The sequence below is a fragment of the Papio anubis genome, chromosome 13 (genome assembly GCF_008728515.1).
Source record: "Papio anubis isolate 15944 chromosome 13, Panubis1.0, whole genome shotgun sequence".
Taxonomy (NCBI): domain Eukaryota; kingdom Metazoa; phylum Chordata; class Mammalia; order Primates; family Cercopithecidae; genus Papio; species Papio anubis.
In genome coordinates, this window is record NC_044988.1 from 59993741 (window position 1) to 60004251 (window position 10511).

A 10511-nucleotide genomic window follows, 5' to 3' on the forward strand; every position below is an offset into this window, starting at 1 on the left:
TCACAAAAATATTCATTTATGTTTAAAACTAGAAAAGAGGCTACTCTTACATTTTCTTAAATCATATTTAATAAACAAAGTACTATTTTTTTCTAGGAGGTGCTGATCTCATGTTGAATACATGTGTGGCACAATTACACACAGAGATTGCTTCTTACTCAGGAAGCAAGCTGAATTGAAGGAGCACAATACCATCTAGTGTCAGCTACACACAGCATCTACTAACTAACATGGAGAAGAATGGTAGACTAAACTAACATGGAGAAAAGAATGGAAAACAAACCCTGTGCCCTTTCTTAAATAATCTGATAAACAAATGTATTATCTAGCATTGGGTGCTTCCTGCCCCTCCCTTATCTTTCATTTATTTTTGTACCAAAATTGTCAAGAAAAAAATATCAGTTTTCTCAGTAATAGTCTGTTTTGCTGTTGACCCCACAATCGCCCAACAGATTACTAAGCAATACTTTTTAATTGTGTGATCTGTTGAGTTGGGACCATGTCAACTCATAGTAATGACATTCAGAAAATTTACTATAGTACCATTTAGTAATATTTCAGCCTCATTTGGAACATTTTGGTAAGTCTATTTTCACTGATTCTTGCCTTTTGTCTTCCATTGCAGTGAAAATGTGACATGTCCCCAGATTGGACTGGATGAGTTGCTTCAGGAAGTCGAATGTTTTGGGAATTTAATTCAAATTTAAATGAGGTTTCCTGCATGTTTGGTCCTTATACCTCAGGAGCCGTGGGTGCCAGAGCCCTGTCCTAGGAATTTGTCTCTTCTGAAAATTGCTCTAGGGATTGGTTTTACTGATTGGACAAAAAATAAGTATTTTGAACCAATTATAACAAAACAGCTCATTTCTCTTTCACATACATCATGCAATGTCTTCACAATCAGATTATGAGATTTCTAATTACAGAAGAGGATTTTTATATTTTCTACTAAATATATTTATACTTTCTAGCAACATTTGTCCACAAAAGTTACTGAAAAACAGCTGTTATCTGGAGTGTGGCTTGAACTATATCCTGCTATTCTAAAATGGTATTGATAAGATTTATAGTTGTCCTGTTGCAGGGATTTCCTAAGAACTCAATCCACAGCTCTTCTAACATGTTTTGACAGCTTTATTGAGATATAATTTACACATTAAAAAACTGCATGCATTTAATATGTACAATTTGAATATTTTTGGCATATCTATGCCCCTAGGAACTTATCATCTACAACCAAGACAATCAACATCTCCATCAGTCCCCCAAATTTTCTTCTGTCCCTATGTAATCCCTCTTCCTACCTGCCATCACTAGGTGGTATGGGCTGAATTGTGCACTGCCCATCCACTTCCTTCCCATTTTATGTATTGAAGTCCTAATCCCTAGCACCTCAAAACATGACTGGTTTGGAGATAGGCCTTCAAAGAGGTGATTAAACTACAAAGAGGCTGTTAGGATGAGCCTTCATCTGATCTCACTGTTGTTCCTGAGAAAAGAAAATTAAGACACACAAAGAGATACCAGGGTATATTTACACACAGAGAAGACCGCATGAGGTACAAACAGAGAAGGCAGCCATCTGCAAGCCAATGAAAGAAATCTCAGAATGAAATTAACCCGCCAACACCTGATTTCAGACTTCTGCCTCTGAAACTGAGAGAAAATATCTATTGTTTAAACCATCAGTCTGTGGTACTTTCTTAGAACAGCCCTAGCAAACTATCATACCATGCAGTCACTGACTAGTCTTCTGTCACTACAGATTAGATTGCATTTTCTGGAATTTTATATAAATGTAATCTTTTGGTCCGGCTTATTTCATTCAGTATAAGTTATTTGAGATCCATCCATGTTGGACTGTATCAATAATTCATTCCTTTTTATTACTGAGTAATACTTTGTTGAACGGATATACCACCGTTTGTTCTTCCATTTATTTGTTAGTGAACGTTTAGGTTGTTTTCTGGTTGAACTATTACAAATCAAGCTTCTATGGACATTTATTTACAAGTCTTTCATGGATATGTGCTTTCTTTGATCTTGGGTAAATATCCAAGGTTGGAATGGCTGGGTCATATGAGAGAAGTATGTTCAGCTCTTTAAGAAACTGCTGAACTATTTTCCAAAATTGTACTATTTTACATTCCCACCAGCAGTCTTTGAGAATTCCAGTTGCTCCATATCTTTGCCTAAAATTAGTATGGTCCATCTTTTTTAATATAAATGTCCTGAAAGGTATATAACAGTATCCAATTGTGCTTTTTAAATTTGCATTGTATTATGACAGTGGTGTTGATGGTCATCTTTCCGTTGCTTATATACCAAAGTGCATCTTTTTTGCATTCTTTTTTGAGTTGTTTTCTTATTACTGAGTTTTGGAGTCTTTAAGTATTTTCTGAACACAAGTCCTTAATCAAATAAATGACTTGAAAATACACTCAGTCTGTCTTTTTATTCTCTCACTAGAGACTTTTATAGAATAGACATTTTTCATTTTAATTAAGCCAATTTATCAATTTATTATTTTATGGATCATTTGGTATTGCATTTGGAAAAATCTTTGCCTAACCGAAGGTCAAAATTCTTCTCTTACATTTTCTTCTAGAATTTTTAAAGTTTTAATATTTAAATTTAGGTTTATAATCCATTTTTGAATTGGTGTTTTTGTACTACTGTTTTTCTTTTTTGCTTCTATCTGTAGAATCAATTAAAGTAATAATAGTTTCTATCTTAAATGTCCCGCTAGCACACTTACCTATTTCAATACTCATTCTACCTTCTCCTCTTCCTGCCCTTTTTTTTTTTTTTTTTTAACATCCTTTCACCCAGGCTTTAGCTCCCATCTCCTTCTAAGTCCTCACGCCCTTGCTGTGTCTATGATACTAACGTGGTTCAGACCATTTATCTCCCAGTTTCTTTCCTTCATATATATCCAAGCTTAAGTCTTTCTTATTTAAAATAATAATAATAATAATAAAGCTTTTTGAAGCTGCATAGCTTTCTAACTACATAACATTAACTTGCTTTGTTCTTTCCCTCAAAACTATTCTCTTGAAAGAACTATCTATTCTCTCATTTCTCTCTCCTCCAACCAACACTGCCAGGTGTCTGGCCCAGTCATTGCACTGACACTATTCTTCCCATCAACACTTGTGATTTCCCTTTGCCACTTATACAGATCCCATTTCAGCTTTCATCACACAGGTCTCCCTGGGAGGCATTTACACTGTGGATCTCTGTTACTGGAAGGCATTTCCAAAGCTTGTCTGAGTCTTCCACATTGTCTCTCCTCTTTCTCTCTGTTACTTGAGACATGTTTTCTCCATATTTTCTCTTCTCTTTCTATACATTCCGCTGGTGACCACACATAAAATCAAGGAATCAAATGACACATTTAAAAAATTAATCTCCTAAGCAGATTTCTGGTCCAGACTTACTTACCCAGAACATAAACTTTCTGTTGTATATTTCCAATAGCAATGTCAAGTGCGATATGTGACAAACATGCCATTCTTCTTTCACCTAAACACAGGGCTCCTTCGTACTTCCTGTGGGGGTAGATGGCACTGCATTCACTCTGTCACCCCACCACTGTCCCCTCCATTCCCAATGAAAAATAACCCAGATATTTCAGTTACATCTCCTACATATGTCTCCAATCTATGCCTCCTCTTCATATCCACTGCTTCTCTCCTTAGTATATCTCATCTAAAATTCTGGAATAGACTTCAGATGGACCTGCAGATTCTAATTTTTACCCTCTCAACATGCAACTTGTATACTGATGCATGAGTAAAGTTTCTGAAACACAAATATGTTTAGGGGAACCCCATGGAAATAACATATTTAGGCATCTCTAATACCTATAGAAAAAATTCAACCCATTGTCATATAACATTCAGATTGTTGTCAGTCTTTCTCTCACATTTCATAACTAACAACTGCTCTACACAAAATCTGAGATCTAGCAATAGCTAGCTTCATAGTTTCCTGAGCATGGCATATTGATACAACTTTCAGGCCTCAGATGAGTGGACAAAATTAAACTCACAAGGCAGTAATAGCATTCAGTACCTGAAAATTTCCCTGCTCTTCCTAAAAAGGTCAAATATATTCTGCCCATTATAAAGTAAATGCTGATCTTCCTATTTTATTTTCCTTTATGCTAATGGAAAATAACTATGATTTAAAATATAATTTATTGTACTTATAATAATTTGTTTTGACCTGATGGTTAATGCTTGGGCATAACTTAGAATAAAATGTATAAATGTAAAAGAATCATTTATGTATTATAAATCATTGATACGATATTCTCAAAGTGTTTTGTGAAAAGCACATTAAGAAGTATGGATCCTAATGCATAGGTAAGAAAATACAGAGATAGGTTAAAGAGCTAAAATACCATAAATCCCAACCTGTCTTACTTCCCATTATTTTTATCTGCCGGATATTAAAGATCCTTCTTATCATAAAATTATCTGCAAGGGGAACATTGAGTTTAGGACTGATGAGAGTCTTGAAAAACAGAAACAATGAAAATTCACAAGCTATCTTTTCCATTTCACTTAGTGTCCTGAAGCCAAACAGAAGTATTCCCTAGAATTACCTGTAAACATTAAAACACGGTGCGTATCTGGATTCTACTGTTTGCTAGTTGTGTGACTTTAGGCAGATCATTAACCTCTGACTATAAACTCACTTATGAAGGGCCACAGTAAGAGCAAGTCCTCTTTAGCAAAGGAATTTAATGAAATATATGTGTGAATCAGAATAGGCTGGGTATGGCTTAAAGCTACAAGTTTTATTTCCCTCTCATGCTCCAGATCTGTCTTGGCTGGGCAGCTGAGGTTTCAGCTTCATATTACCTTCTCTTCGTAACACAGCCTCACATACCATCCACATCTGAAATGCTGCCACTCTGCCAAGAAGGAAATGAGAACGTGGTGTGTTGTATGTTGACTTTTAAAGCTTCCACATAGAAGTAATACATGTCATTTCTGCTTATATTTCATTGGTCATATTTCAGGAGGAGGTAGAATTATATTCCTACCACGCGCTCCAGGATATATCCAGAAACATTTATCTATATGAATATTTATGCTAATTTTTCATTTTGGCATATTGAATGGTAATGAATGGATAATAATAGCTCACTGGACTGAGGGCTTACTCTGTTCAGGGCACTCTGGTAAGGGCATTGCTTCAGTCATTTAATTTAATTTAATTCTCATATTGGCCCATAAGGCAACTCACTTGATCTGACAGACATTGTTATTTGTCCTTCTAATGTTCATTTCTGTTTGTTTGTTTTTTTATGGCTAACAGAACTGAGATTTCATTTGAGGTGACTGTGTTTAAACTTCACATTGTTCCTACAGCTATAGTGAAGCAGGTGAAAAACTTCTGGTCAAACTATGGTATGTGGAATTCCACAAACAGAACATCCCCTCTTAAAAGAAAAGATAAATGAGGTAGAAGGCAGAAATAATATCAAGAGATAACACAGCCATTTACAGACAATAAGGTAAAAAGCATGGAGGTGGGAAGGTAGTCATGGTAATATTGACCATGATGTCAGCATACAGCTGATCGGATACCAGCAGTCTGTCGCCTCTCACCTTCCTGTTCTGAGAGCTAAATAAGCTTGCTCTTCTTTGAGTTGAATTTTAAAGTTTTCTCTTATTTTAATCTATATCATTCTTACTGGATATAATTTCCATACCTATGAATTAATAACAAATGAAAATGAGTCATACATATGATAGACACACTGACCAAAATAACAAGATCAATTAGTGCCAGAGCTTTAGAACTTGGGTCTATAATGGCCTGACTCTAAAATTTTGGTGATTAACAAATGACTATAAAATTTCCTGAATATTCAATCAATTCTAAATAGTTCAGAGTCAAATCCTAGACACTTGATAATTCAAAACATGTGTTAATCAAGTCATTAATATAATTTTGGTATCACTAAGGAACCGAGCAATTTTTGATGTTTATAAACAGAGTTTGTAAAAAACAATGCTTCAGTTCAGTGGTATCAAAGTTTTATAATTAATGTAAGTTGGCAGTGTGATTTTAATGCTTATATATATTTTTCAATGAAAGACTGACAATATGAGTGAATATAGGTAACCAATACCTTCATTATACCTCAGTTCTTTCACATATGAATTGGAGTAGTTGATTAGGTAATACTCATTACTTTCTAGTCTGTGTAATCTATGATTTTACTGTGGGGATGAAAGCAGGTGCATTTTAGAAATCTATCCATTCTTTTCACACTAGCCATATAGAGCAACTAGTACTTACTTGTTTTAACATCTATCTTCTCTAGGGCTGAAAATCTCATGAGGGTATGGCCATGCTGCCTTGATTACTCTGTGCTGCTCGCATTTAACAGAGGATCTGCTCAAAATATCTTAACTGGGGAGAAAAATGTTAAATATCATTCTGCTTGGAAACAAGGGCAGAAAACATAAGGAAGAAAAGCATCACTTTGAATTCAGCAGAGCAACTTGTATTCATTCTTTACTTTGTAACAGTGTGAACATTACAAGAGACAAAACTAAGTTTAAAGATATAAAAATAGTTTCTCTCTACTTACAGATATTTTTGAAATTATTGATCTTGTGTTATTGTGTGTTCCTAGTCTCAGAAAGTAATGAAAATAATAGTAAATATTAATCTTCAAAAATTGATTTTTTTTTCTGGATTGAGAGCAGATCAACCTGTTTGATAACATTGTGTTGATGATAAATAGCTTCTAAAATTTGAGTGGTTTAGCAAAATAAAAGTTATTGCACATTTGCTCATGTCACAATCTTGTATGTGTCTTATTCAGTAGAATGGACTTCCTCCCTGAAGTAATCCTGGGATCTAGGTTCCTTCCATATCTGGTTGTACCATCTCCTTGGCCTCATATCTATCTGTAACTATGTGGCACAAAGTATGAAGGAGATTGTGTCACAGTACTTTATGGTCCAAACAGGGAAAGTTTCAAATTACTAGCACAAAGATTCATTAGTAAGAAGTCACATATATGGCCTCATCTAACAGCAAGGTAGACTGGGAAATGTAGACTTACTGTTAATCCAAAGGAGGGGATAAAAATTTTCAGTAGAACTACTGGTTTTTGCTACTTTGAATTAACAATTCTGTAACTTGCGATTCTTTGGGAAATAATATAGGCCATACTTCATGAAAAGACAAACAGCTATCCTTATATATTTACTCTGATCTTTCAACTGCCCTTCAATCATCTCCAAGCATTGGCTGTTTTATCTTGATGACGTTAAGGTTTGTAAAAATAAATTGAACCCATCTTGGAAATTTCAGTGTGGAAGCTGCCAGTGATATTATTTAAGCTGCTTGCATCACATATTCTTATTTCCTTAAAAATCTCATCAGTGGAAGATTCTGTGATGCTAATTCAATCTCAGCCTCTGTACTAATAATTCACATTATTTCCATTAGAAGTTCCATTCATAACAGAAACTGGATAAGCATATAAAACACAGAATTGGAAAGACATTTAAAATAAATGTAATGAGTCAGTGGCTTCTGTATTCCCTTTATTATATACAAATGCCAAATGAAACTTTCAGTAATGCATAATGGCCATTGTTGGGTTTCATGATAATTTCATGTTTGCTCAAAACTCAATTAAATAATTGCCTTGGTTAAAATAATTGAAAGTCATCTGTAAAGTCAAACTGATTTACTGTGTGTGTATTTTCTCTCTACAAACAAGTGCCTGCAAATAATTTTCAAATATTTTCTTATATTTAAGAAAAAACTAAAGGCAACATAATAAAAATGAAGGAGGAAATATTTTAAAGTTATATTACATCATTTTTTACTTTGTTTCTAAAATTTAGACTAGTAAGTCTGATACCCATTTAATAAGTTTTTACATGCAGGTCCTTATCTCGGTTCTTTGATTTTAAACAATGTTTTTACCCAATTAAATTTTAATTCTCAAGGGTCAGGAATTATGTCTTCCCGTTTCAAAATTATATCATCTACCTATGTGCTAAGTACATTTTAGACACTCAATAACTTATTTTAAATGTTGAATATATGTAAGTGTTGATTTCAAATATCAGATTCACTCTGACACACACCTACACACAAACGCATATGCATACACACACAAAGGTTTTTTTCTGTGTAATTAAGGAAAGTTACAACCTAAGTTTCAATTATTTAAATTATTTCTACAGACTGGTAGATTTGAAAGATCTTTTCTCAATACCTATGCAAATATTATAAATTTTAGATAAGTGTAATACATTTTATAGACACATTAAACTTATTCTCATTATACATTTTATTATCAAACTTTAAAGAAAAAAATATTTACAGAGCTAACAATATATTTGAATGGTAACTAACCATGTCTTTTGTTTTCTTGCCACAAGAGCTGGTATTGTGGTTTTATAACTCACAAAATATGTAAGATTATTTTGTATGTAAATTAACATGTAAATGTAGAAAACTCAAGCACTCATTTATTTGAAACGTTATCAGTAAGTAACTATACAACTCTAATTAACAATTTTTGTTTTATAATTGTGTGGTTTATCCAAAATATTTCCCAATTTCTATTTCTAATATTCCATTACACACACACACGTGTGTGCACGTACACACACACACACACATACACACACATCTTGGGTATCCCTCCTTGTTCTTCCTTCAGTGTCACTGCCTTAATTATCACCATCACCACTGCCAATATCTCTACCTACTCTCAAAAATAAGTTAAGAGAAAAGACAAATCAGGATGTGAGTCACCAAGGATATAATCTTGACCACTCATAAGACAAAATATACTATATTTTGAACACTTTGAGAACATTTTCAGCAGGATTTAGAAAATGACTCTTCTAACTTCTGGCCCCTTCAGGAAGTAGCTGTCACATAAAATATGTAAAATCAGGACTATCTGTGCGAATTTGCCAAATATCTTATACAGTGAGTATATGAAAATGCATCTCTTTCATTCTCTAAACATTCTTCATTCCAATTCAGAGAAAATTCCTCGTTATCACCTTTAGGAACAAAATAATAAGACCCAGGTTGAGTCTGACATCACTTTACAGGAAATTTTATTCTTATTACTCATTCATTATATTTTAATTCTTTGAAAACTGACTGTCATTCATTACTATTATTGAGAACTAGATAAACTAGAAAGAGGTTATTTTGACAATTCCATTTATTAGCACACTTGTTTTATGTAAACGAAAGAGTGCCTCTAAAATGCTTGCTGATCATTGACAAGCAATAATGAAAAATATTACAAATCACTTACATCTATTTTGGTATGATATGGGTCAAACAATTGTCTCAAAACAAAACTTCAAAATTTTCCTGGAGAATATAGGCAGTATGGGAGGCATAATTTTGATGCTCCTACAAGATTCTCGTCCCCTGGTTATTTAATCAAAGACTATGCTAGGCAATGCTCTGAAGGAACTTTGCAGATGAGGTTAAGATTATGAATCAACTGACCTTTAAATAGGAAAGTTAACATGAATTTTCTGATGATGCTCTCAAAAGCAAAAGGAAGGCTGAAGAGACAGTGAAATGCAGAAGAAGGGGAAGGCTTAGAAAATACGTGGTAGAAGGGAAAGTCAGAGAGATTCAAAGTGAGACAAGGACTCTACCTGCTCTTGTGGACTTTGAAGGGGGCCATGAGCCAGGAAATGTGAGCAGGCCCAAGAAGCTGAGAATAATCAGCAAAGAAGCTGACACGTCCATCTTATAATCACCTAAAACTGAATTCTGTCAACAACCTTATTCTTCAAGACTTTGAAGGAACATGCGGCATTATTTAGGCATGATAATGAAAATACAGAATCTTTAAAAGATACTCAGCATTCTTCTGAAAAAATGAATGCATTAATAGAACATATTCTTTTGAAACATGAATGTAATCATTTCCAACATTTGAAATGCTGTAAGTCATCCAGCATCTCCATTTTCATATTTAGTGTAGCTTAAAGTCAAGGTCATAATCATTATTCTCCGATTGAACATTTAACTATAATAAAATATGTTAAGCTTTAGAGAAGAAAGATAACCAAACACAAAGTGGAATGTGCTAGGTACAGAATGTATGAAACACTCAAACATGTACACCTAAGTGCATACATTCCCTGTCTTCATAGCCAACTTATTTCATCAAGCTCCTAGTGAGGAGCTAAAACTAATAGTTTTAATAGTGGATAATTTTCTGACCCTCCCAGAGCTGGTAAATGATAACTCATCTTCCTATCTACCTCTGGCCAGGTTCTGCCCACTATTCATGTTCAAAGCTATCAAGTAACCCAAACAGCTGTTAAAGAGAAAACACTAATCAGAAGAAAAGATACTACTCTGCTCTTCTAATGTGTTTGAGGTCTAGAATGTGACCTGCTCAATTTACCCTATGAACATAAAGTGTAATATCATCTGAAAAAGTGACATCTGAGGAAAGGCAGCTGAACTGC

At 34.1% G+C, this 10511-nt stretch overlaps 1 long non-coding RNA gene across 1 annotated transcript; it reads right to left on the bottom strand.

Moving 5' to 3' along the window:
- Positions 1–1002: 1002 nt before the first annotated feature.
- Positions 1003–7705, bottom strand: LOC116270031. The gene is made up of 3 exons (XR_004177906.1): positions 6322–7705; positions 5625–5728; positions 1003–4924 (listed from the first exon to the last, which is right to left on the bottom strand). It is a non-coding gene; the product is annotated as an uncharacterized LOC116270031 (long non-coding RNA).
- Between the last annotated feature and the right edge of the window lie 2806 nt (positions 7706–10511).